The 27,836-nt window shown below is 46.9% G+C and overlaps 1 protein-coding gene across 21 annotated transcripts in view; it reads left to right on the top strand.

Moving 5' to 3' along the window:
* The window catches only part of FOXN3 (forkhead box N3), a 182,734-nt gene that overhangs the window by 15,458 nt on the left and 139,440 nt on the right, over positions 1–27,836 (top strand). For 3 of the 21 annotated variants that reach the window (XR_014946757.1, XM_085549320.1, XM_085549319.1), the window contains exon 1: positions 472–642. The exons of 7 other annotated variants lie outside the window; for them this stretch is intronic. The gene's annotated coding sequence lies outside the window, so the exon portion shown is untranslated. Of the gene's footprint in view, positions 1–469; positions 643–15,203; positions 15,339–16,603; positions 16,721–27,836 lie in introns of those variants that run through there. 11 more of the 21 variants (XR_014946755.1, XM_085549340.1, XR_014946756.1 and 8 more) reach the window with 8 other exon arrangements.

The raw sequence follows: 27,836 nt of genomic DNA, 5'->3' as shown, positions 1-27,836 counted from the left end.
CGCTCCAACAGCTCCATGTCCTTGTGCTGGGTGTCCCAGGCCCGGACAGAGAACTCCAGGTGGGGCCCCAAGATGGCAGAGCAGAGGGGGACAATCCCCTCCCTCTCCCTGCACCCACCCCTCTGTTGATGCAGCCCAGGATTCTGTTTGCCTTCTGCCCTGACCCAAGTGCAATACCTTGCACTCGAGCTTTATAAAACTCATTACGGTTCGTGGCGTGCCCACTTTTGCATGCGCCCAGGTCCCTGTGGGTGGCATCCCTTCGTTCCATGGTGCCAGCTCAGCTTGGTGTCATCAGCAAACTTGCTGACAATCCCACTGTCCGTGTCGTTGATGCAGAGCGCCGATCTCGAGACGAATCTCGGGGGGGACACGATCCTACAACAGCCCCCACTTGGACGCGGGGCGGGGAGCGGAGCTGGGCGGGGCGGGGCGGGCGGGCGGGCGGCGCTAGGGCCCGGCGGGGCGCGACGCCGGCGGCGGCGGGAGGAGGAGGCGGCGGTGCAGGCGGGGCCGGCAGGCGGCGGCGCTTAGTGCGGTGCCTCCCGCCGCGGGGCGCGGAGCGGGGCAGCCGCGGGGAGCAGCCAGCCCAGCCCACCCCGCGGCGGAGCGAGGGGCGGCTGCCGGGAGGAGGAGGACGAGGTAAGGGGTAAGGGCGGCGGCGTGGCGCTCAGTGCGGGCGGCGCGGGGCTGCCGGCGAACCCCGGGACAGGGCGGCGGTCGGCGGCGACGAGCGGCCAAACTTCTGGGGCCGCCGCGAGTGACGGGGCCGCCCCGCGGGTTCCGCGGCTGCGTGACGCGCCCGCGGGCTGTGCCGGGTCGGGTCCCGTGGCGCTGTGGGCGCAGACCGGGGAGACCCCGCCGTCCGAGCGCGGTGAAGGGCGGCCCGGCCGGGAGCGCGGCGTGACCGCTGCTGCTGTTAGTGCTGCTGCTGTTAGTGCTGCTATTAGTGCTGCTGTTAGTGCTGCTGCTGTTGGTGCCGGTGCTGCCGCTGTTGCCGCTGCCCGTGCCCGGCTGTTGGCCCGCGGCCGCTTCCGACCCGGCGGGAGTTGCTTCGAGTTGGTGCCTTCAAAGCGTGTGCGCGCGTCACCGCCGCCCGGGGAGGGGTTTCCCGTAACGCCGGGCCGCTGTCGGGTCTGTCGGGTTCCGCTCCCGGCGCTGCGCCCCGCTCGGCGCTGCCTCCTCGGCCAAACTTCCGTGGAGGCGGCGGGGCGGTCGGTCCCAGCGGCGCTGCGCTGCCGGCCCGCGGCTCTCCGGGGCGCTGTGCTTCGGGGTGAGCCCTAAACAAACAGGAGCGAAACGAGGTGGTGCGATGATGAACGATCGCCGCGTCTCTGCGGGCGCGCTGAGCGGGGCGGCGGGGGCCGGGATCCCGCAGCGCGCTCCTGACGGCGCTGAGCGTAGAACGGCGATCGCTTCGGCGGCCCCGAAGGTCGGGCCCCGTCCCGCGCCCCTGAGCGGCCTCGTGTTTGGGGCGGCCGTCCCGGGAGCTGCGAGAGCTGTAAACACTGCGCTGATTGGCTCCGAAATTTAGACACGGGAAGCGGATGGTATCTAATAACAGACAAGTGGAGACAGTGTTGTCATGGAAACTGAGAAGACTCCCCCCATTTATAAAAAAAAAAAAAAAAAGAAAAAGAAAAAAAGGAAAAAATAAAAAAAGTCTGCGTATGATCAGAAGTGCCCGCAGAACGCGCTGGCTTCTGTTGCCGTTCCCACAGCATCTGTTGAAACCCGAGGAGGTGCCCGTCAAACCAAGGTCATCCTGCAGCCGGCCGCACCGCACGCTCTGCCCGGGCAGCGCCGGCCCCGCGTGTAGGGAGCGGGCTCGGGGCGGGCAGCGCCCGGGGTTCATCCCCGCGGCAAAACGATGTGACGGCGGAACGGAGCCGAGCCGCGTGTTGGGGCTGTGCGCGACTCCGACCGCACCTGCGAGAGATGGGAAGCGCGGGGTTATGGGCAGCACCTGCAGTTGGTTTTAGTGCAAATCGCCTGTTGGTTGTGGAGTGCTGCTTGAGGACAGAGCTGTAGGTAGGAGAATAACGCGTACTTCGTTACGTACGAGTGAGGTGTGAGAAAACAGGGCTGATATTTTGGGGCAATTAAAGTTTTACTTCGTTGGACTATTAAGAGCTCACTGTGTATGGAAGGAGAGGAATTCTGCTTCAGAGCAGCACAGAGCTGTTCCCCGGCAGACTCCCAAGAAAGGCTGCGGTGCTTCTGCTTATTTCCTTGTGCAGGGATGGTTTCTGGTGTCCTTGATGAAGACATCTCAGAGCATCTGCTGCGTTTTCTCCCAAACATTTTATTTTCTTGCTCCTTTCCATCCTCTCTTTGCAGTGATAGAGTACCTGAGTGCTTCACCACAGGGCAAAGCATTGCTTTGAAACCTCCAGCAACCACTACTGCCCTCCGTGTACTTCACTTGTGGATTCCCCATTCTGTGTTATTGGTCAGTCAAGTGGTACGGAGCAGAGCAGATGCTGCAGGGGCATCTCTCCTCAGCCTCCCCTGGGGAAGGGGCTGGCACTGTCCCTGTATGTGGGCAAGCGGCCCTGGGGCTGCATCTCTCCTCCCTCTGGCCAGGTGTTGCTCAGAGTCATCTTGGAGCATACATACAGGCTACAGGAGGTAGCCTGGCATTGGAGGCAAAGTGGGCTTGCTTCTAGAAAGAATTTCCTGTTGTCGGGTGCACCCTTATCTGCAGGAAGTGCGTCGGCTGCTTGTGTTCCAAGTGAAGGAAGCAGATGGGATTGGGTGCTCTTTGGATTTACCCTTGGTGCTCCTTGAGGTCTCCGCTGCTGTATTTGGCTCTAATGGTTGTAGTCAGTGAGAGTCCTGCAATGCCAGCCATTGCCAATGAAACGCAAGGAGTACAGTTCTTGTGCTGTTGTCTGCTTTATTTATTCACTTTTAATGTTATCATACTACCTTCCTCCCCCTCAAACTCTCTGGGCTACATTTTCAAAACGATGCCATTTGCATTTTATACCTTTTGAGCTTAATGAATGATTTGAATATTCAGTGATTCAGTGTGGATATTCACAGGTGTTTTTTTCTTCTCCCTTAGAAAGGAAGATCAAAAAGTGCACCAGTTATTTTTCTAACAGGAGCAATCCTTTTGCTCCTGGATCATAAATCACCTTTCATAATCTTTTATTTTGTTTAAATATCCACGGATATTTGAGCATAGGAAAGTGAAATGTAACACTTTACAGGGGCTGCCCATGATTACAAGTCGGTAAATGACTCCATAATTAGCTGGGGCTGGGTGGGATGTGGAGGGGGAAGGCCCATGCGGACAGTGAGGCTGTGCCTTGGGTTGCTGTGTATCTGCAGGCGGGGAGATTTGGGGGAATAAGCACCAGTTCTCTGCTGTCAGCTCACAATGGAGTATTTATGGTGTTAGTCTGAACTTCTATAGAGGGCTTTGGGAGTGGGAAGTATGGAACAGTTGCATAAACTTGTGAGGAGCTGCTCAACTTGCTTCACATCGTGATTTTTGAGGTGGAGACTGTGGCTGCAGAAGGGGCTCCTTGAGCTGAAGGCTCTTTAGTGGGGCGAGTGGGGTTGTCCTGCTCTGTGATGGAATTTGCCAGTTCATGACATGAGATGTAACGCAGTGCAGCACGGCCTTGGCCGGCAGCTTGAAATGTGTCTGTGAAACTGCATTTGGCTTGTTAACTACTGCTGTGACCAAGCCAAAGTCAGACTGTAACAAGAATAATAATAATAAAAAGGAATCTGATAAAGCGGCGCTTTCTTGTAAAATGTAACAATTATGGCTGTGTTTTTTCAGAAGTGATCAGCTGGTTCTGGGAAACCAGCATGAAGCTCTGTAAGGAGAGGCAGCGTTCAGAGGGTGGCTAATCCATAGGTTTTGGAAGTCCTAGTTTGCTTAAGGTTCCAGTCAGGAGCCAAGGCAGCCCGACTGCCTTCCCTATTAGGCTCAGTACCTTTACTGAGGCCTGCGCTTTGCCTGTGTAGCCCAGGGAGGAGCCAGGCACCCCATGGTTGGGCACAGGGTGTGGGATGGCCTGTGCTGGAAGTGCCTGCTGGTGGGCACAGGTGGTGGGTAGAGCTCAGTGAGGCTTTTTAGATAGTTGGAGCTGCATGGGGCTGCCCTGGTGTTAGCCCAGCTGCTGCTGGCCATCTGTTATCACTCACCTCTGTGCTTTGTGCTGTGGTGGGGACACTGAGTGCTCAGGGGTGGTCTCTGATTGGGGGTGCTGCTCTCTCTTCTTGTTTTCTCTTTTTCTCTGAGCATAAGCATCACTTCTTGTGTTTGTGATTAGGCAGTGGGAGCAGTTCCCTGGCTTCAGCTGTAGTGCTCCTGGGTATGAGCAGGAGGTTGCTGGTAAACCCTGCAAGCCTGTCAGTGACAGATGAATAGTTGGGGCCTTCTTCGGGTTCTGTGTGCACCTTGGGTGCTGTGTGATTAAAAGACAATAGCAGCCTTCCTCCAGCACCCCCCAGTTGTCTCCCAGAGAGCCTGGCAGTGTGGGCTCCCCATGATGGGGATGTGGCTAGTGCAGCATGGCAGCAGCTCTGGCCTGCTGCCTCATGGATGTGGGTGATGCACATGAAGAGTGGGTAATGTGTGTGTGGAAAGCACTCCTAAACCTCTCGAGTTAACTGTCAGGAAGAGGTGTGCACAGGCTATGTCTTTGGTATCTGTTGGCACTCAACCTCTTGCAGCAGCAGCCTCCTTTGGCCTGACCTTGATGAGTGCGGCCATGCAGCACTCAGGGTGCTGTTTTGGGGCTGCTTTCTTGCTACCTTCTGTGCACCAGTAACACCTAGCGGCGTCTTGGAGCTCATGCTCATTTCCTCTCAAATGATGTGTGGCTTCTGCCCATCAGAGTGGGGGACTGGTCTCCACAGCCCTTTGGAGTGGTGTGGGCTCAGGTGTGGATCCATAAAACTCACCTATTGCCTGGAGTGACAGGACAGACTGGAGGTGAGGCTTCCACTTAATTCTCTGTGTCGCTAGGCAGCCTCTTTTCCTTGATCAAGAGTACACCCTCTTCCTGAGCAAGGCCAGACCCATAGGCCTGCACTGTGCCATCCCTGTGGGGGGATCTTCTTACTGCCCATCCATGGACACCAGGCTCACCCTGACGAGAAGCAGAGGCACGAGGGGGTGGAATGAGCTGAAGTCCTCTCCCAGAACTGGGTTAAATCTTGCTGTGCCCCAAACTCCTGCTTGTTTCCATAAGGATTTTACAGTAGATCATTTGCAGCAGCCACCCAATTAATATGCTAATTTTAACAGCCGATTTTGTTAGGCTTTTTATTTTTTTGTGTGTTGAAGGTGGAGAAGGGATCCAAATGTTTTGATCCTATTTTTATCATTATCTTCACTGGGTTTTTCTCACTCTGTGCTGTGCAGAGAGGAACAAAATGTTAATAATTCACTAATACACTTTCACTTCATTAACATTTCATCATTCTGGCATTGTGCGTGTGGTGAACTCCTCAGTACTCTCGTTAAGGGCCTGATTGTGGCCCTGTAGTCTGACACCTCTCCAGGAGCAGAAACACCCAAATGCAGGTACAGGTCTGATTTCCAGAAAGGGTTTTTACAAATGGGAAACATGCATGCAAAGATAGCAATGGTTAGGTAGAGACACTGGCTGCCAAGCTCTGAGCCTTTGCAAGACCTACTGATGTGAGCTGGAAAGCATAAAGACACCAGGCCTTATTACAGTATTGCTCACTTCAGTTTATGCTGGGACATGTTTGGTTTAAGGCAGTGAGGTTGATAGCTGGACTCTATGATCTGTAAGTTGTTTTCTGACGTAGATGACTATATGAGTCTGAGTTATGCAAGGCGTGTTCAGGAGGCAGAAGCCCAGCACAGCTGGAGATGGGTAGTAAACTTCTGAGTTGCAAGGGGGGAAGAATGAAGGGCCAGTTGGGATCTTCAGGGAGCGACGTGTCAGAGTGTGGATCAGTTACAAATGCAGGAGGTGCTGGGACTTTTTATCTGTGCTTTTAGAAGCAGTGGAGCATAAGCTGTCTTGTAAACGGTTATGATGCTGCTGAAGTATGTGGAATTACTCTGATTTACACTACCTGGAGGTCTGTGCAGAAGTATCCCAAAAAGAGGAAGGATATGAAGCAAAGAATAGCTGAAAGAAGCTATAGACCTGAGCGACGGGGTGAGTCAAAGTTTGTTCAGAAGTGATAGGGAATGGGGACGTGGGAAGGATCAGAGAGCCCAAAGCTGCTGTTTCAGGACTGGGAGGGCCAGAAGACTGCATCTCGTAGAGCCACTGCAGGGCAAAATGTCAGCCAGGACAGAGGAACAGCACAAACTTAGCAAATAGAATTTGGAGTCAAGAAAGGGAACAACATGGCATTCTTCAGAGGCAGGAGCTGTGAATAATTATGTGGGCCTTGAACCCCTTATCAAGGGGATAGATAATTCCTCAGTGCAAGCAGTGAAGGTTTATTTATTTATTTTTATGCCAGCTAGTCAGTGTTATCTTCCATCAAGGGGCTCCATGACACGGCCATTGCTATGCTGCTGATAATAGTATCAGTGTTGCCCAGTTGCTCATCCTCCATAGGGGCATTACATCCTATGCTAATGGACTCTGCCTGCTCCCTGCATTGTTTTGCACTGTTTCTTCTGGCCACCTTTCCTTCTTCTCTCCTTTTTGTGTGAGTTTCTTTCTGCTCAGGTGGTGTGATGTGGGCAGCTCAGGAATGCTTTCTCAATCAGGAGCAGTTTGTGTTCTTTTTAATTTTTTCTTTTTATTCTGAATTTGTTTGCAGTCTTACCACTATCAGAGACTGTTCCATGTCTGGATAAGAGCTGGGCCAGCAGGACAGTGAGGACCCCGTGTGCCTCGCTCTGTCCTTGGCGTGGTGTGGAAAAGGGCATTGGGAGCAGAAATTGCACCAGTGCAGAAGTCCCGATGGTGGTATAATTGTTTGCCTTGCTTTCTTGTTTCACACACTTCTAAGTTCTTGTTGCCTGCTAGTTATATATGAAGATAGGGGAGATTTGGAGAGTACTTACGGAATTATTGACATTTCTTTAGCAGCTGCTGCTAACCTGCCTACGTTCAGCAGATTTTATACTGTCAAAAACAGTTTCAGCACATGAATGAATGGGCAGGGAGCCACATGAATATTGATCAATATAGACAGAAACCACCCTCCCATTTCTTGTTCAGACAAAACAATGATGATAAAAAAAAAAGGCAGCAGGAGTCAGCCCACACCTTGTTTTACTTTAAAAATAGAACTTTGTTGTGATGGAGTCTCCCAGATGGTAGAGCTGGAATCAAGGTTTCCTTTCCAAACCCAGAGAACAGCAGTTCCAGCCCGGGTGCCAAAAGATGGTCTGCCGCATCTATGAGCAGGGAAGTGGCTTGGCTTCTGCGGGCATTGAAGCCAGCAGAGTGGCACTCTGCAAAGCCCTGCCAGCCTTCCTCTGGTTCCAGCGTGAGAACAAGTGCTGGCTAAAAATGAAGCCTGTTCCGCTTCATGCCAAAATCTATGGACTCTTCCTTTTTTGGCTGATATCTGTGAAAAATTAGCTTGAGTGAATATCTTAGCATTTGATCAGGGTAGATGGTTCGTTTTTAAAGTCCACCTTTTGTGCATTTGTAGGGAACTCCCATGGGATACAGTGGCACTTGCATCTGATTTTATGAATGCAAGGCTTGGTGCTCCACTGCTATCATTGATACCGTGATAACGGTTATTATCCATTTGTATTCCAGTCATAGGTAAACGGTGTTAATATTTTGCTCTTCCCCAGACAGCCTCGCTCTCTCAAGCACATTCTCCGTTGATATGCATGGTGATTTATGTCAGCATTCCCATGTGCCAGCGTGAGTGATGCACATAAGGCTCTTTGGAGCCAGCAGACGTGGCGACCTCTTCATACACACTGATACATTGCAGCATAGATTTATACTGCTGTAACTGTGAAATCTATATCTTGTTATGAACAACATGCAGTCCATTAATTCTCTGTGCAAAATTCAACACTTCTTCCAGGCAAGCCAGGAACAGAGAAACAGTTTAGTCTTCTGGACACAGAGTTTTGGCCTTTACTGATGTGCAGACCCATAGGCCTGAAGAGCACTCATCTCTGTATCTTATGGTTACTGGAGCAAGTGGAGATGGGTTGTCAGTGTGTTTCTTTCTTGTAGCAGTTGTCTCTGGTGTCTCATGGTCAAACTCGGCTAACAGCCTTTTCCCCTGGCACCATGCTCACCATGTACCTTTCTTGGCTATCTTGGAATTGCAGGAAGCTGGTTGTCTTTATGTTAAATTTAACAGTTAATGAGGAGATGCAGACGTGGACAGCAGGATGATCGAAGTCTTCATAACAGATAATGAAGCTAACCGTCTTCCCCTAAAGTGCTTTAGTTTTAGCCTAAAGAGCTGCTTCACCTGTGAGCTGCAGAAGGAAGCGTGGCTAGATTCTGGAAGTAATCTATAATGCATTAATTACCACTGCCAGTAGTCATCTTTCATTCTTAAAGCAACTTCGTGACAGAAGCCACAGAAGAGATTCCTGTCCTACTTACCTTGTGTAAAGTGACTCAGCTCTGCTGAAGCCAGGGTTGGATAGCTGGGGAGAAGGCAGTTTCCTTTTTTTGCTAGAAAGCCTGAATGCAACGTTGTTTTATTTCTGCTCATTAAAGTTAATAACACAGCAAGTGTATTTTGAAATTAAGTATTTCCGGGATTTCTATATGTTAAATAACTGTAAACAAACTTTGTAGTCACTCTATAGAGCTTCCTGATATATCATTTTGAGCTACCTTCCATCTATTACGTTTTATCTGCCTGCAAAATCCATTTCTAATTCTGGCCATATCTGCTTTGTGATCGCTTGCCAGAAATCTATTCCCAGGTTTCTCCTTATTTTAGTGAAATATCTCTGCTTCAGCACCTTTCCCAAGGTGGCTGATCTAATCACGGCACTATCAGTTATCGCTTCTCATTTCCTTTGCTAGCTCTGTCAAATGCAATGCACAACCTAACAAAATGGCATTCAGGTACTCCCAGTGACCACTATTTCCCTCCCCTTTGCTTGGTACAACTGGAACTGCATGTGGCCTCTTCAGTGCATGTCCTTCACTCCAGGAAGGTGGCTTATGAGGAGCGAGTGCTGTGAGCAGAGCTTACACTGAGCAGGTGCCATAGGTGCTTCTGTCCGTGTTGTCCATCTGGGTGTTAGGTTCTACAGCTGCTTTCCCCAGTTGGAGGAAGGCAGTGTTTTGTTCCTTCAGTGAGCCACCAGCCCTCCTTTCAGCCTGCTGATGGCTGCGGGGTGCCCCAGGAGCTCTCCCCCATGGGGGGTTGCTGAGGCAGGTTCTAGGCATCCTGAAGTGGTCACTTCCAGCACATCTCAAAATCAAGGACAGGGGCTAATGGCTGGAAAAGCAGTTCATTGCTGTGTTTTATTCCTAGCTATTTCTTCGCTGTAGGAAGGTAGAGAAATCTGTGGTAAAATAATAATTAAATGCTGACAGTACTAAATTTCCACCCAGCGTGAGTTGGCAGCAGTTGCAAACCAAAACATTAGGTTGTTAAAGAAAGAAAAAACTGATTAAATACCTCTGTGTGCTTTTCTGATTAGCTATTCTTAAAAAGAGCATGTGGCTATAATAGAAGGGTGCACTTGACAGCAGCAATTGCTTTTTTGGGGAAAGGTAAAATTCTCCACTTCTACTGTGTGTGTATACATATATGTATGTCAGAAGGAATTTCTTGCTGATCTTCGCTATGGGCATTTATATCTTAGTAATCATCCATCTTTAATAAGCACCATGTAATCTCCCCACCAGGAAATATGTGAAATGCCCTCAATATTGCATTTCTGGAGTGAAGAGTTATCAATGAGTAATGTGCTCAGGTGTGGTTTGGTCTCCTTTCTTTACAGAGCTGACTTCATCCTTCAGAGCCCCATGGCCTTGGTGAACCTTGCTGTAGCACTGGTGATGTTAAAGCACTGCCAGGCTTGTGAGTAGGCTGTGCTGTGTGCCCTGTGGATGCATGCATAAATGGAGTAAAATGGTAAAAAGGGTCAGGAGGTCCATTTGTAGGTTACTGCTCTTCACCATATTTTGATGTGCTCCAGTGTGTGAGCTCCATGGCAGTGTTTCAGGGGCTGATACCTATAAATACCCGGAGGTGCTCCTGGGTCCTCTGTAGGGGATGCTGCTGGATGTAGCGAGGATCCAGTGTTGGTGGGGATGGTGACAGTGGTGCTGTGTGAGGGCTGTGGCTGGTGCTGGACCTGCAGGAGACCCAGGAGCAGGTGTGAGAACTGTCTGGGGGCACTTTGAGTTAATATTTGTTACAAATGAAGCCCTGGTGTTATGGATAAAGCCTGCCAGCAGCCTGACTGGTGTCAGCTGGGGTGCTAAGCAGCCATCCATGTGTGCCAGGAGCGCCTCTGAAACATCTGTGAGATTCATGGCCAAAATGTGCTTGCAAACATATCCCAGGTGTGGGAGATATCCAGGCCTGTGTAGCTCCTGCTTCTGTCATATCAGACTGCTTATCCCATGTCAGGGTCATCCATCCCCTCCCCCCTCCTTGTCCTTTCCTGTACCTGCATGTAAGAAACTGTACCTGCATGTAAGAAACTGAGGAACAGGGAGATTGAGAGAGTAGTTTTCTCAACTATTGCAGACTGTTTTGCTGTCTGAAGGTGTGCCTGAGTGTAACACAGCATTTTATTGTAGTGATGTGCTCCTGTCTGCACTCAGAGGTTGCGTGTGGTCAGTGGTCTTACAGACATTGCTTCTGCCCTGGAAAGGTTTGTCTGAGGGGGATTGGAAGGAGGCTCAGCCCGTGTGGTTACAGATTTACTCAGCGTTTTTATTAGGCTCTCCTTCAGGCAACTGGGATATTTGTTTTTCCTCTGGGAGCAGTATTAGGTACATTGTTGTTTTTTGTTTCTTTTTCTTCGCTATTTGTTCCAGAAAGCAATTTCTCAGGAAGAGTCATTCCGGTTTAATCTCCAGATTATCTGTTTGTTTGTTTTTCCTCAGGATAAAGCAGCTGGATAATCAGCTAACCCTGATGCAGTCAGAGTTGAGGGCTACGCGTGGGCATCTGTATAGGGATTCAGATCAGAAGAGTGCTGCTTGATCTGTATAGTTTGAGCGTGAGCATGGTAGTTTGGGAGCCTGGCTGCTGTGCAGGATGACTTGAACCCTTGGGAGACTTCTCCAGTTTTAAAAGCTGAGCAAAAGGTGTGTGTGTGCTGTTGTCATAATGGTTTTGCAGTAGAAGAGCAGCATGTGGGAGCAGGAGGATATCCATTCTCGCTACCACCATCCTGGCCCTGGCTGAGGCAGATGGACCTGTGCCCAAGGGGAGGGGCTTCCGTGGCATGGACCTGGCCTGGCTGATGCCTTCTTCCATGACGGGCAGCAGGGAGCCCCTCTGTGGGAGGGAGGATGGGGCATCCTAGGGCTGACCAGGCTGGGGTTGGCCGCTGCAGAATCTGGCAGCTCCAGGCACCCGGCCCTCATGTTTCTGAGTTCATTGGGACCTCGTAGCGCTAGCAGCAAGCTGGGAGAAACTGTTTCTCTCCTGACATTAAAATTCTTGACCCCATACAGTGCAAGGTGGCCAAGCAGTTACAGGCCATTAATCCTGAATTGCTCTTGTCAGGTGTTGTATTCATTAATCCAGGACCAAAGAGAGGTTTAGCTGTCAGTGAGGATATTGACACCCATAAGCAGCATTTGCAGCCATGCTGACATATGCCCTCGAGTTTCATTGGTCAGCCCCCTGCAAAGCTGGGGCTTTAGGTCCACCCACTAAAAGTGCCTTTGAACCTAGGCCTTTTTCTATGTTACAGTGGTTGACTCAGAGCCAGAGGCTCGTGGGGTCCCCTGCTGGCACCAAAAGTGGCCCCAGGTGCTGAGAGGCTGCTCTTCATGCTGCTGGGACACAGCACAGGTCAGGGCGGATGGCCCTGCTTCGATATGTACCCACTTGCTGGTTTTACTGCCTCATTCTGTGGAGGAGGAACGCACCAAGCATCCGATGGCAGAAGTTCCTCTTATTCTTGGATGCTGCCCAAGGGTTACTCGTCAGAACAATAATTGCTCAAAAAAGAAAAAGGAAAAATAAAGAGGTTGAACACCAAGACTTACAGGGTGCTTTGATATGCCAAGCTGTGCTGATCATGTGTAAGGGACATCCTTTTGCAGCTTGGATTGCTATAAAAGGCTTCAATAGCCTTTCTCTGGCAAACTGCTGGTTGCCGTAGTTGGGAGGTTGTCTGAGTGAATTCTGCAGGCTCAGTTCCATGGTACACATATTGATCTGCTGCTGCTCCCGAGGTGAAAACTGTTCATGCTTTAATACATTAAATTCAACTCCCACCGATCTGTGTGGAAGTCTTGTTTTGAAAGCAGAAGAAAAGCAGGGAGAACGTTGAGATGTTTTAACACAGCAAAAAGCATTTTCTTCCTACACAGTGCCACTTCACGGAGGGAACAGCTTCTCCTCCAGTTCTGTTTTGGTCTAGATCTCTCTCTTCTGAGATTTAAACATATGCTTGTACTAGTTCCTCAGCTGGTGTGTAAGTGCTGACGTATTGCATCCACTGACAGCGTACTTGCCTCCTTTACACCTGGTGTTTTTACTCTGGCTCTTTAAAGTTAGCGGGATACTCAGATTTTTCAGCAAGGTCCCTTAATGAAGCTGTACTGTGGGGGTTTTGGGAGTTTTGTTTTCATGAGAAAAGCACTGACATAATTACAATAGGAAAATAGAAAAATTAGGGATTTATTGTCTGGAGGGCTACCAGATTTGTCGCTTCCCATGAAGGGACTGGCCCAGTTCAGCAGGTGGGAGCCTCGAAGCACCATGTAGCTGGACTGTGCCCAGCAGCTGTGATACAGATGGGGCGAGATCCAGGTGTGACAGAAGGCCGTGGGCTGGTGTTGCTGCAGGAAGCTGCCTGAAGCCTCCAGGGAGGCCCATCCTGCCCAGGCTTTGCAGATGTGGCCTCTTCTCACCCCAGACAAGGTGGGGGTTTCCAGGATCATGCAGGTGATACTAGAGCTCAAAGCCACTGACAGGCCCTGCCTTGTCCATGCTGGGATTGCTCACAAACTACTGCTCCCCTCAGCAAAGCAGTAAGGAACATGTTTGGAAGCTGCTGAGGTTGCCATGCTAAGCCATGGTGGGACTTTGCTTTTAGTTTTGTCCTGTTAAAGTATTTTATTTGTGTGGGGTTTTTTTGTTCTGTCTGGTAGAAATAGCATTTGAGGAAATAAAGTAGGGATGTTAGCTTCAAGTCAGGCCATCTCCAGAAAAGATGCTAAGTATCAGGGACTGGGATGAGATCCTGATCTTAATGAAGGCTTTAGAGGGCAGTGAGATCAGCTACATCAGGTTGTCCGCATCATCTCTGCTAGAGGTGCTGAATGAGACAGGAATGGAGATTTGTAACTTTTGTTCTCTTGGTTGCTCCAGTTGTCTTGGTTTTGTTATTTGTTTTCCCTCCAATCTAGGCATTATTAGGTTCTCCTCCTGTGTCTGATGCACACATTTTTCTGCTAATGAGGAAATGGTCACACTCCTATTTAAGTCTTTGTAAAAACAAAAGCATCTTGATTTTATTATAACTTTGGCCGGGCTTTGGGGAGGGGTAGAGTTGAACTTATCTGTGAGTAAGTGGATTGCTGAGAATTTACAAAGTGTAAAATCTTTTGAAAATAAGTTTTTTTGTTTGGTTGGGTTTTTTTTTGGTTTTTTTTCCCTATGAAAATTAAAGAGTGAAGTGTTTTTCATATGGTGCTTGGGACTTTTTGTTGTTGTTCTTCACTTCTGGGCTGTCTATTTTTGATCCCACGTTGAATGGAAACAACAAGTCCCTAAATCAAATAAGATATTCTTCCGTTATTGGGACGACTCTTAAATATAATCCCATAGGCAGATATGAATAGCTTAGTTCCATGAATATCATGAAGTTTATGTTTTATGTGGATTTTGTTTGGTCATTCACTGTGAAGACATGGCTAGAAGTCCTACCTTCCACAGGGATGCTTTTTGCCTTTCCTAGTAAGCTACGCGGAAGTTGTTGGAGCCTTCTCCTATTTGTAGAAGGCACTGTAGACTGATGACCACTCCTCTTCCAAAAAATGGAAAATTTCCACCTAATTGCCTGGAAATAGGGAGGGGTGGATTGTTTTTTAATTATTTTTATTTTTAACCCGACCTCTTGGTGTTACTCTTTGTTCATGGCGACTCACTCTTTTATGCTGGCTGTTCGTAATTGAAGATTTCTGTGGATTGATAACGTGAAGGAGATTAGATGAGGTCAAACTGTCTTTGATTGCTACTTCGGTCTGCAATGCTGTGCTCCTTTCGCTGCAGCACAGATGAAAGAGTATGTTTATTCCTAAAATAAATAGTGCTCTGATGCTCACCTGAGTTTAGCAGTTTATCTGTGGGGAAAAAAGTTTCCTTAGAAATGACAAGGCTTTTCAAATTCTATTTTGGGTGTTTTAATTGGAGTGCACGATGAGTCCTTTGAAGTTTTATTACCTATTATGTACTTGATTCCAAATTTGCCTTTTGCAATAGCTTAAGGTTTTTTATTTGCCGCAGAATATTAACATTTCTGTTTCAAGCTTTGAAAGAGCAAACTTTCTGAGCATGATTATGAACATTAGTTTAATACATAATCCCCACTCAGAGGTTCTTCTGTATTTCCATGTGCTTGTTTAGAGGCTTTTCAAAGGTGCTTAGCTTTAATTACCATTATGTGAGCACACAGAAGTAAGGACCCAAGAGTTTTATCAATTATTCCACTTTCAAATCAATTTTTAGATAGTCTCGGAGCTGTTCTAAGTTGAATTTACATTGAAGTATAAAGGTTTTCATCTAAATGAGACGGAGATTGTGTTGTCTCCTTATTTAAATATTCAACGGATATATGTTTCTTTGTCTTAATGGGGTTGCCGGCAGTGTTTTGTCTTCTGTGGTATTATTTGCTTGCGAGTATTCTCTGTACCTTGGATGTGTGAACTTTTAGCTACTGAGACATAAATAATAGTACAGATCTGTGTAGAAATGGCATGTATAACTGAGTTTCTGTGGGTTCTAGTGAACTATAAGGCCTTCAGTACTTAGTGTAGAATAGAAGAAGGGCCTATTACTTGGAAAGGTAGAAGTGTGCCACCAGAGTGCTATGATTTTAGCAGGTGAGTCTGTAATGGAAAGCTGGCTGCTCCTGTATCCTCCACCATCTGTGAGAAGCTTCAGTGCAGTGGAATTGCCTGCTCCAGTGTCTTACCTAAAGGTCTGTGAAGTCCATGTGGGAATACAGGGTGAGTCATTGTTGAGTAAGAAACTGGAAATGTGCTTTTAGAATGCTGCAGAGACTTGGTGTTTGGGGAAGAGCTGTCTGGTGTATCCCAGACAGTTGTCAGAGAAAGTCAAGAAGACAAGTTCAACCATTTTGTGCATTACTCTGCAAAAAGGAGTAGAAGGTATTTTTAAGTATGTAGATGGTTCTGAAAGTAATGCCTTATATTTGTTTCCATGGAAACTACAACAGATACTAAGAGCACAGGAACACTATTTGATAGAGCAAATTTGCAGCTATAAAATGCTACTTTTCAAAGTAGCCATCACCACGAGCTATACATTTCTGCCAGCTGTGATCAAGAGCATGCATGCCACTCTTGTAGAAACATGTGTGGATGTTCAGAATGTAGCTTGTCTTTGACATTGCTGTCACTACTGTGACACATCCACTGTTTGGTCTCCATAAATGTTCAGCAAGCACTGATGAATATCCATGGATGCCTCGTTTCTGCATGGAGGAATCCAGTGGCACACCTTTGCTTTATATGCGCTTCCACGTCAGGTGCCATTTTGTTGGAGTGTCCCTCTGCTGCCATCTGTCACCTGGCAACAAAACAGAATGGAATATTGGTGGGAAGGTTCACCCTCCACTGCTGTACCACCATCTGCCTCTGATGTTGTGGGCAAACATAATAAAATAGGAGGCATTACTTTCAGAGCAGCCCTGGTATATTCTATTTCAGAATCAATAATTGACTTCTAGAGATTGTATAGAAATACCCTGTGCTGATAGCCAAACCATGAACTGTCCAGCTTTTAAGGTAGCAAAACCAGTACCAATGGCAGTAAGACACCACGGGCTGAAATCCACAGAGTTAGAATTCGCATTGTCTCAGCCCTTGCTTGTCCCAGCCAGGTGCTTCAGCTGTGCATGGTGAATTTATGATCTTTTAGCTAACAAGAGACATTAGTCCTCACGTGTCTATATCAAAACTAGGGACATGTCCTGTTGTGTATAGATGCCGTGTTTTGAGCTGAGCAGATGTCAGTCATTCCAGGGATAGAGTGTAAAGGGTTTCTGAGTCCCATGTGCTCCATAGGATGTGCAGAGGGGAGTGCTGTCCTATGGCCCTGTCCCCACTGGCTGCCCCTCTGGTGGGTCGCCATGGTGCTGTGCCATGGCACCTGCTATTGGTATGAGCAGTACATCACACGTGCCCTTGTGTGGTCATAATCCCTGGCTTTTGTCATGCGTGTCACAGATGTGAATTTCTTGTCCTTGAAGTTACCAGGTTCCTCTTCGTACCAGCCCAAGGCCTTCAGCATTGCTTCATGCCTGGCACAGAGCTTACCCTGTTGGCGCAGTCTGTTGCCTCATCTCTCCTTGGTTCCTCTTAAGTCTGTAAGTTGTCTCCTGTTTTTCTATTTTAATCGTTTTAAAAAATAATGATTCTTAAAATTTTTAAGCTTCCATTTTTACCTGGAATATTTTTGGCTTAGTTAAAAGTTCTCCACCTTTCTGAGATAACGCCATGTGCTTGTGTGTTTAGTGAAAGACAAACGTCAGTTTTTCAATAGGAAATTCCAGGTAGGTTGCAACATTTAGTTTGCAAAAAAAAGGAAAAGTCTTAAGGTTGTGTTTTTTAGGTCACAGGCCCAATACAAATTTTCAGGTTATTGTGAAAACAGCTATTACCAGATATTTTTTTTCAGAATTCTCCAGGAAAGCCAAGCTTTCCCGTAATGAGGCCCTGTTAATTTGTTCCACTTTCTATAAATGTTATCCCTACCAGTACCAGCGCTGTTACTGCACTGGTGCCATTAACCATCTGCTGAGCATGCAAAACTCCTCAGGGCAGAGATCGTATCTTTGCTTTGTACTGTACAATGCAGAGTGGGTAGCTGGCACTTGAGAAACAATTAATGGTAATGCGGCTTAGCAGGGTGTTCGGCTACCGAGCTAATAAGAGTGGTATAAATGCCTGGTTGGATTGGATTAGAGGGAACTGGTGTGTCCCAGTGGTGTGTCTCCAGCAGGTGAGGGGAAATGTTTATTTTATCATTGTTCCTCATCAGGTGATGCTTAAGACCATTTCTGAAGGATGCGAGAGTTCAGATTTGGGTGTACATCTCTGTGCTGCTTATTAGCAGTCTTTACCAACTAAATATTTTTTTTCTATTGTGAAATAAGGGATCTCTTCAGAGCATTAATCTCATTAGTGCCTGCATTTTCCTTCACACAGTCTTCTGTGCGCACGATAAGTCGCCGCTTTATCGTATTTTCCTTTGTATCTTAACGATCCCTGTGTGCCGGGAGCGAGCTGTGCCGCAGCTTTCCATCTTATGCTAATCCATCAACATCAAGTTAGCTGCACGTGAGGAGGATGCGCGGAGACGTCAGCGGCTGGCCGAGGCCCGTGGGTTGCGCAGCAACCTGCTTGGGAAGATTGATGGCCGGCAGCCTGCAACAGGCCCCGCACTGCTGAGCTGCTCTGGGGCTGGCTCTGGTGAAGGCAGGATGAGAACGTGCTCTGCGCCATCCTTGTTACAACTGCTAACTTCATTGGTAGGCTTCATTGTGCAGGTTGAGTGGCAGCTGCAGGCTCATTGATACTGTTGTGTTGCGCTTCCCCTCCTCCAAGGATGCGAGATTCAAGGCACGTTGTCAGTGTTGCTTCTTTCCCTCTTAAAAGGCCCTTATGTCACATCAAATAAAGCCACAGGTGAATGTGGTGCTTGCCCGTTGACCCCTTGCTCTGCGGTGGACTCTTTGGCTCACAGCGTGGGCTGAGACAGCTGACCTCCTCCTCTGCTGTGCTTTCCTTCCTTTGGGTTTCCAGTGTCAGGACTCTGCTGTGGGGCAGGCACAGTGAGATGCACTTATGGGAAAGTAGAAGAGCTGTTTGTGATGGACTGGGTTGTGTAATGGCCAAGTCTTGGAGCCAAATAGGAGCTGACCGCGTCTCTATAATGTTATGGAATATTTGATAATAATGCAACGTATTTATTTGCTATTTGGATCCCTTTAGAGGAATGTGCCTGTCTTGTGCTCCAGGGTGAATTTACAATTCATGTACATTTACTATGGTTGGAGATAAACAGTGCTGAAAAGTTCTCAACGAAACCCACTTGTGTGATCACAGACATCTTTCATGCTTCAAGTCTGGGACCTCTATGCCAGCTTTTTACCAAAGCCTTGATGCAGGAAAGCAATTACAGATGTGCTTACCTTTAAATCTTTTAACAGGAGGCTCAGAAACTTCCTGGCAGGCTTGAGCTGGAACATGGGCTGTGCTGCTCAGGACTGATGCGAGCAGTGTTGCTGGCCAGTGACAGTGCCCAGGAGGCAGCTCTGGCTGTGTGGCTCAAGTGCTTCAGACCAGGTTCCTTCAGATCTGTCAGCCCTGCAGATGCAGCTGCATTTGTATGCGCTGCTACTGGGGCCTGTCCTCACATCCCTGCCCTAGGGTGATTTGATCAGGACCTTGGGGCCACCTCTGCGATATGATTCCAATGTTTGCAGGCAGGGTGAGCGTGCAGCAGCCTATGGAACACTCAGTGTGACTCTTGCTTATGCTTTGCTTAGGTATGTGGCAATTATGGGCTGTTCTAAGTGCGTTTTCTGGTGGCAAGCTCTTTATCAACTGACTGTTGAATTTGTTATTTCCTAAAGAGCACGGCATGCTGCTCCTGTCTGAAAAGCTGCTGTTCTGTTTCCTTTTTCCCCTTATTCTTCAGCCATGCACAGGTTCTTCACTGCTTGTTTTGTTAAAGCCCGTCAGTTCTAGAGTGATAACTTCCATCAGCAAGGTAATGGAGCTGTGCTGAGAGGCAGTGCAATTGTTTTTGTCTGCCTTGTTTCTAAAATGGCTGTGCACTGTGTAGCAGAGAGAAGCATCTGGACACTAGAATCAGGTGTCTGACATTCAAAAAGAGGGATGTATTCAGAGGGTTGGTGTCTGGAAAGGGAGCTCACCCACCAGCTGTAGTGGGCACATGGTTGATTCGCATTGTAGCAGCTACTGGTAATCCTGGTTCTGACCTATGCAATTGCTACTGGTGCTGCATAAACACAAAACTGTAAAGGACCATTTCCCAAATTAAGAAGTTTACATTATAAGAAAATACCACATCATATGTACAATTTAATTGCTACAGTGCAGCTTTAGCTCTTCTGTACCCAGCAGTGGTACTCATCTGCTCAGTGCAGTGTCAGTACCATGCATGCCTCAGGCAACAAGCAGAGAGAAATGGGGCCCAGAAATGGGGCAGATTGGCCCAGTTCAGGGAGTGTTTCTAATCCAGGTCAGGTGTTATCTCCTGAAACACTGTTCTTGATCTCTTCTGGAGCCCAGAGAGTATGGCTGTAGGCTGAGGTCAACATGTCATAGCATCTTAAGTTGGTTGAGAGGGATCACAGACCTAATACCTAAACAGCCTCACAGCATCCTTTCACTGATCTGAGATATATCCAGAGCTTGGTTCTGCTTGATGCAATGTACTCCAGCTTCTGCTTAGGAATTGAAGTCAACCAGTACCTTCTAGGATAGAATCCCAGAGAAGCATGGAGGAAGGGTAGAGAAGCCAGGCAGCAGATAACACTGAGATACTTAAGCAGCAATGAGAATATCTTCTCTTATTTGAGGTATTTAATCTTTCTGAATGAGTAATATAATATTTATAATATTATAGTAGCTGTAATAACTTGCTTAAAAATTAAAAATAGTTAATGGCTGAAGTGGAATAAGTGTGTTTAATACTTCTTGCTGAACTGCTGTACCTCCTAGAAAAGTTTCATTTAAATGCATGATTTTCTCCCATTATAACAGTACTGACAGGAGCAAACACTGGCTCTGTATTCCCTTCTGAATGCACATCAGACTGATGATATTTATAAAGCTCCCTGCCTGATATGTGTCCCAGCTTTCTGGAACATCACTTCCTACCATTAGATGAATTAGCCCAAGACGGATGACAGTGCTGAAATTAAATGCACTGATCTGGCTGCCCTGTGTCCATTTTTGGGATGTGGTGTTAGATCTTTTGTGGTAGGTGAGTTTTGTGTCTTGTTTATGTATTATTATATAAGATTCCCTTAACCCTCCCCTTGGGTGGTTTCTCCCAGACTCAGCTCAACTCCCAGGAAAATACCATTTCTTGCACCACTTTCCTCATGTGGTAAAAAGCTCCACTGGGCTTAAAGACCCAAACTGCTGCTCACAGTCCTCAGCTGAGCACTGTTGGAAATACGATGGAGAGCTTGGATCCATTCCATGGAGGCTTGGTGAGCAGAACAAGATGTCAGTCTTGGTTTGATTGTAGGAGAACTATGTCTTCTGCTGCTGAAGAGATTCCTGTGGGCATTTTGTACACATGGCAGCAGTTTCTATAGCACTGATGCTTCTTTCCTGGATAGATTACATTGCTATTGCTAATTGAGAGAGATGATAAAATGTGAGGGTTGTCATCTACTAGAAGATGTTGAAGATTCTTGCCTGAAGTTACTAGAAAGTGTTTTAAATGTTGCTGTGGTCGCTGTGTGTCACGTTCAGAGCATCATTGGTTCATTCTGTGCAGTCTGTTTACTGCACTTCGTTTACTGACTGCACGTGGCTGTTCAGTGGGGGGAAGAGCATGGGTCCTTGCAGTCATAGGATAAGGGCAGGTTGCCATAAGCCCCTCTTCCTGCTAGTGCCCAGCCAGAGATACAGGAGCAGCCACAGAGACTTACTGTATTCAGGGTAGATTAATAAAATGAAGGCATTTTCAGTGCATATAATGTATGTAAAGCATTTGGTCTTCTACAGTGCTCTTAGAAACTTAGAATGAGTAATAACATTTGCCTATATTGAATGTGTGCAAGTGGAAGATCCAGGGTAACTGCAGGCAGCTTAGCCTGACATCAATCCTGGGCAAAAGAATAGAAGAACTGATAGAGGATTTAGAGAATTAAAGGTAGGGAATATAATTAATGCCATTCAACGTTCTTTTTTGGAGAATACGTCTTGTCAAACAAACTGTTTTATCTGATGAGATTGCAAGTTTGGGAGATGAGATAACTGTGTAGATATAATGTACTTAAACTTGTGTAAGGCATTTGATTTTATTCCACATGACACTGTGATTAAAATATTAGCACTATACACTTCTGCTGAAGCACAGGTTAAATGTATTAAGAACTGAGTAACTGACAGATCTCAAAAAGTAGTTGTCAATAGGGAATTGTGTCTGAATGGGAACATTTTTAATGTAGCTCTGCAGGGATCAGTCAGAGCCCCCGTGCTATTCATCATTTTTGGCAGTGATCTGGAAGTAAATATAAAATTATTTCTGATAAATTTCTGGATGGCACAGAGATTGATGGGTTGAGAAGCTGGGTGGTAGGATACAGTGTTCTTGGTCGCTTGTGCCAGAGGTACACTGAGGGCATAGTAGATACCTGTGATGAGGCTGGTGATCCTTCGTGTCCAGCTAAAATGCAGGGGCTGTGGTCCTTCCTTCTCTCTGCTGCACCACTGCTTAATGTTTGATGCATTCTAACGGGTTCTCCGTCACCGTTTATTGATCGTTGTTTATAAACAGACCAAGTTTTGTGCAGCTTTCCAGCCACAAGTTCCCTAAGCTAAAAGAAGACAGTATATCTTACTAAATAAATGATTAGACATCAATGATTTTCTGCCTTCTAGAGCAGAGTTATTTGGAAGCATGAAAGGAAATTGTTGCAACAGTACAAAACCACTGCCCTTTGCACTTGCATCTTTCCCACAGAGTAATCCTTCATTCATTGTTTACTTAATGAGAAAAGAAAGAGGTTAATTTATAAACCAAATAAAAATCAGACAGAAGACTTTATTTGTGGAACAAAAAAAATGAATTAAACGAACGCTCTATCCATTAATGCTGCTAATTGTACCATGCTCCGCTGAGGAAAATAGACAGGTCTGCTTGGATTTTGTTCTTGCTGATGGAAGCCACTGCCCTGCTCCAGTGAGAGTCCAAGCCAGCAATCTGTGGCGAGAGTTTCTTAAAAACCTTCCTTGCTTGGTGAATTAATTTCAGCTCCCAGTCTGCGACAAGCTCGGCCTCTCAGGAGTTTCTTAAATTTAATAGACAAGTCCAGGAATAATTGGCAGAGCTGTTTTGCCAGTGAATGCCATCTGAATCGCTTGCAAATTCTCAAGAACATGTACAGAGAGCTGCTGTGAGGAGAAGGAGGGACTCCTTAACTCATTTTCCCTGCTCCAGAAAAGTCTATGGTATCGGTGTTACAATTTATCTGCTTCTTGACTATTTCTGTTGATTAAATGACATTGCAGATGTTGGAGTGAAATTAAGGCTGGTATAAGTTGTGCATTACTCTTGAGTCTCCTGCGGTAGCCATTGAGCTTTGCTGGTCAGTGTATGTCTGAAATCTCCAGTATCCTCTAATCAACCAAACCAGCTGGCCCCTGTTGGGAGAAGGTTAGAAGGAAGGGGAGCTGGGGTGCCGTGTTGTGATCTGGATGAGAATAGGGTGGTTGCTTGATGCTGAGTGGAGGCTGAAGCTCTTGTATCTCCCACTTTCTTGAATAAATCTGAGTGGGGTGAGAGAGACCATAATAAACATGGGCATCATGCAGCTTAATGTGTGCTCTAGGGAATGGTTTCATTTTGCAGAAGGGCAAAAGTTGCTGTCGTTAGTGTTACTCTAGTGGAAATGTTAGTACAACTGTCTTCAACAGGAGGTAGCGTTCATGTCTGAACGTACCGAGGGATGGCTTTCCATGGCTCCCTGCATATAGTAAAATGTCACCTATCTTTTGGTACCAATGGCCATTGTAAATTGAGGGCAGACAAGAAATAGAACCGTGATGTCTTGAAAATGGGGGTCAGTTCATGAAGACAGATAAGAGCAGTTTGTGAAAACACTTAGGAGTAACACTGCGTTCCCTTGGAGAAGCCGTTGCTGACTGTGAAGCATAGGTATGGAAAAAACATGTTTGAGATAAAGGAAAAATTGAAGTTGCTTTGTTGGAATTCCCTATGATGCAGACGAGAAGATTTTGTGTTGGAAGAGGCACTTTCCTCTGAACTGTGGCTGAAACTAAAGAAAGTACATTAAAAGATTGATCTAGTTCTGAACTTTATCAGCTACTCTGCACGTGTCGAGGCTTCAGTCTGTCACTACCTGATGGGGCATGAGGGTCTGTAAGCCCCAGCTGTTGAACTGCTGAAGGGAGCTTGGAAGATGTTCCTCGCTTCTCATTGCCTCTGTCAGCCAGTCCTGAACCTTGATTTTCAGATTACGATAGCGAGGGTGAAATGCTAATCATGAAAACAATAAGCAAACATTTGAACTGAGCCCTCTGTCACTGAGCGTGTGCAGTTCTTAGCGGAAAAATCTGGAGCAGTAAATACGAGAAGCTGCTTTTCTCATCTTTAGAGTCATCATTCTCGAATTTAATCTGTAACTTGCTTTAATTCTGACATCACACAATTCTACTTCTTAAGCTGGACTTGTTCTTCTTATATGCTTTATCTGTGCACATATATACATATAAATATGTTTGTAAATGTTGATTTCATATACATGAAAAAGTGTGTTGTTGCAGTGAAGTATCTTGATGGGGCACAGTTACATGCGATCTTTGGAAAGCGTGTTTTTTGAAACACAGCCGTCTCTCTGCTAAGTATTCAAAGAACACTGTAATTATTGCTGTGAATATCTTCTAAGTGCTCAGTGGAAAAAATTGCGCATGTTTTTGTTAGAACATGTATTTGTTCATAACCTGTTCAATACATCGCCTATTTATTTGCCAGCTGGCTTCCTTTCAGAAATGTACTATGGAGAAGGGTGTTTTTTTATATTGTTGTGACATTTTTATGCTGTTGTCATACTTCAGGGAAGATCCTACCCTTCCATAGTATGTATCCTCTGCAAATATTTGTGAAACGTAGGACTGATATATATATATATATATATATTTTTTTTTTTTTCGTAAATATATTGTCAGAATTGTTCTTGGCTTCGGTTTGGGCATGCAAATAGTTTTTTCCTCCCAACTCCAAGTAACATCGTTCTGCTTGCCAATAGTTACATCAACACAGCATTGTTCATTTTGCCTAGAACATACGTAAGCTGCAATGCCTTCGTGTCTGGAACTGGAGCTGGAAGGGCTGTGGAACCTGGGGTCAGTGGCTGAGAGGTGGAGTCAGAGGCCAGAGCTAGCTCAGAGAGGGGCACGAACCCCTTGGTGTCCCCAGGCTTGCCAAGCTGCCTTTGCTTTGAAATGTGCAGCCTCTGTTGTGGCTCTTCCTCTGAGGAACAGCAGACTATGCTGGCTCTGCGCTTGAGGTTTTGAACGTTGGAGGATGCATGCTGCTTTCCATGTTTATGTTTAAACACAGGGCTGGGTTGTGGGGAGGGAAGAGTGGTATTTTAAAATAGATCTCTGAATGTAAACAACCTCATGAAGGAAGGCCAGGGCTGTGCTGGTGTGGCTGAGCTGTTCCCAGCCTGCAAAGCCCTGTTCTGGTGTGCCACAGACTGGTAGTTGGGTGAGGTCTTCTTCTGGGCAGACCCATGCCTATGCACGATCTATAAGGAATGGCCACTGGTTCCTCAGCCTCTGGACACTGGTGCTTAGCTGCTTTGTTCCCTGAGCCACTCAGTTCCAGATTTTAGTTTTTCCAGCTCGTTTCTGAGATCAGGGATGATACAGCTTTCAGGCTGTGGTGTTTTATGGATGTGTTTTAAAATGGTACAGTTTTTTAATAGGCTATTCCATGTAAGTCTGAGAGCAGGGCGTAGTGGGTTGAGAGCGGCTAAAACCATCTCTGTGCTGTTTTCCTCATGGGGGCTGTGGACAGGATATCCACAGCCCCCACCAGGCTGGACTGCGTCACTCCTTCACAGCAAGCAGCAGTAGCACGAGCATGGAGAGACATTTGAGATGCACAACATGTAAATATTCCATAAATACCAGGAATTTGGCAGGGAGGCAGCCATGGCTTCCTCTCTCCCTGAAGACGCTGCCATATGCCCAGAGATGATTCCAGTTATTTCAGTAGTGCCGGCAAAACTGCATTTGGGCTCCCTGTGGCTCCCAGGCTGGTAACAGTGCTGGTCTCTTCTCCTAGGGAATGGGGGGAGACACTGAGCAGCCTCGTTCCACCCGCCCCTTAGCCCAGTGCTGGGGCACAGAGCAGGGACTGATTCTGGGTGCCTCCTGTGATCATTCTGCCCCACCCCTGGGTTTTTCCACCTGGTGGGGTTGTGGCAGGATGTAGAGTAGCTGCAGGCAAATTGCTGTTATGACAGATGCACCACTGCAATAAAACTAAACATTTTTGGCAGTCAGTGACCCAGGTGTGCGCCCATAACTTTTACTTACTGCTGCATGTTGTCCCGGGCAGGCAGCAAATTAACCAAAACGAGCCATGGAGGTCGTGGGTTATATCACTGCGCCCTCAGACTGGAATGGCTCCTAGCTCTGGGGCATTACTGGATTCCAAAGCACAAAGGACTCGTGTCTGTATTTTGACAGCAGGGGAGAAGCAGCACCTCCTCCAGAAGACATTGTTTGCCATCTCCATGGCGTGCCTTGCTGCTCAGCCACGGCACTTCTTCCAGCCCCGTGCTGTCCATGCAGAATTGAAGAGGCATGTTGTTTGGCTTTTTGTTTATTTGTTTGAATCTTTTACATTTTTTTTTTCTTCCCCTTTTATTCTCTGTAAGCAGAGGATGTATTTAGGAGGATGTAAGTGTCCTGGGCAAGAGCACACACCCAGCTCCTGGCTCAGGTCTTCTCTACGCAGCTCTGCACTCCCCATACCATCTGTTTCTCTGAAATTAATGCTTTTGTAACCTCTGCAGGACAGCACTGCAGTTTATGTGTTTAAATGTTTAAAAGGTCCTTTGCAACTTTGAGGATTCAGTGTAGCATCCAGGTCTCCTCACTGGCTGCAGAAATCCCATTTAGTGTGCCTGCCCTGGTCTTCACAGCTTGGCATGAAACTTCATTTGATCTTTTAAAAGCTGTCCTCAGCATTTTGGATGCTGGTAGCGAGGTAGCCCTGCCTCATGGTGCTCTGAAAGGTGGATGGGGGCTTCTGTGATTTGTCTGGGCCCCCTGTTGTCCTTGGCCTCCAGCTAGTGTGCTTCAGAGCAGGGTGTCCCAGAGGTTGTGGCTGGGCATGTTGCTGGGCATCATTGTGCTCTGCTTGTTTTGCTGCTGGTTTGGTTGGGCTTGATGCTCCTCAAGCTATTTTCTAACCGAGGCAATGTTATGAATTCTGGGGTTGTAGCCACGTCTCAGGAACCTCCCAGTGCTTCCTGCTGTAGGTACCAGTGCCTCACCCCATGCATGTGACTGGGATCTTCATACAAACCACTGTGGTCCTTAGCCTGGGCCGTTCCATCCTGTGGTGAATAACACGTTAATCTAGAGGCAGTGCACTTGTTAGTGATTGTCACACTAATTGATTTGTGATAACTTCGTGCTATCACACAGAGTTCACGCAGATGGATTCCCTCGTTAGCCCACTGGTGTCTGCCTTGCAGAACCTGACCTCCTGCCATCAATTCACGTATCTGGCGATGGTGCTTTTGCTGCCACGTGTCTGGATGGAGCATGTCCCTTTTATTTTGCATTCTGGAGCCTTTAATTATTCTCAACAAGTCCCTTTCACACCTTGAAAATCCTGTAGCGATTTCAATTTGAATGGCTTTCTCTGAGGCTGCTGTTTAGAGGAGTGCATCTGCTCTGGAGCCCCAGTGGTAATTGTGCTGTAATAGTTATGATCCTTTAAATGCACTTAAGGTACCATGAGCTTGAAGAATTGATAACGATGCAATCTGGCATCTCAGTACAGGTTTTGTGTTGTCTCCAAGCTGAATATTTTGGTTTTAATTTTATTGTCCTGCCATTTGTGAAGATTGCAAATGTTAGCACGTGGTAGGACTTGGGTGTGTTTAATTAACTGCTTCCCTAAGACCAAGTGTGACCATATACCCATCCCGCAGGTCTGGGTCCTGTGGTGTTTCCTCAGTTACACTCTACCAAACCTCTGCTGAGCTCAGTGGGAGTTCTGCCAGAACAGGGTCCTAAAAAAGAGAGCGTGGCTTATTTGGGCCATATAGGCTCATATTTAAGAGGCTATTAAACAACAACAAAAAAATAAATACAGAAAAACCTAGTTGTCCTTGCCCAGAGCAAACCTTTATCCTGGGACTGGTCCAGCAGATTGATGATGGAGTTTCCTCTGGTTCATCTGTTAACCAGAGTTTTGTACTGTTGATACAATGAATAGATGCAGGTTTTTAAAGTTCTTTTCTGCCTTAATTCTACTCTAAGGAGAGCATTAAAAACAAAAAGTCTCTTATGCATGTCTCTTAATGAGCAGCGAGAGGTGTGCAGTGTGCAGTCTGCTGCCACACTTGGAATGTAACATTCCCAAAATTACAAGTTGGGAGTGTGGTAATGAACCAAAAGTGAATATGGTTCAGTTTGATGTGAATCATCCTTCAGGGGTTTAAC

Source organism: Coturnix japonica, chromosome 5 (assembly GCF_054131305.1).
Source record: "Coturnix japonica strain WE chromosome 5, WE-NBRP24, whole genome shotgun sequence".
NCBI classification, from domain to species: Eukaryota; Metazoa; Chordata; class Aves; order Galliformes; family Phasianidae; genus Coturnix; species Coturnix japonica.
The sequence above is the reverse complement of the archived record's forward strand: the minus strand, read 5'-3'. Positions and strand labels throughout refer to the sequence as shown.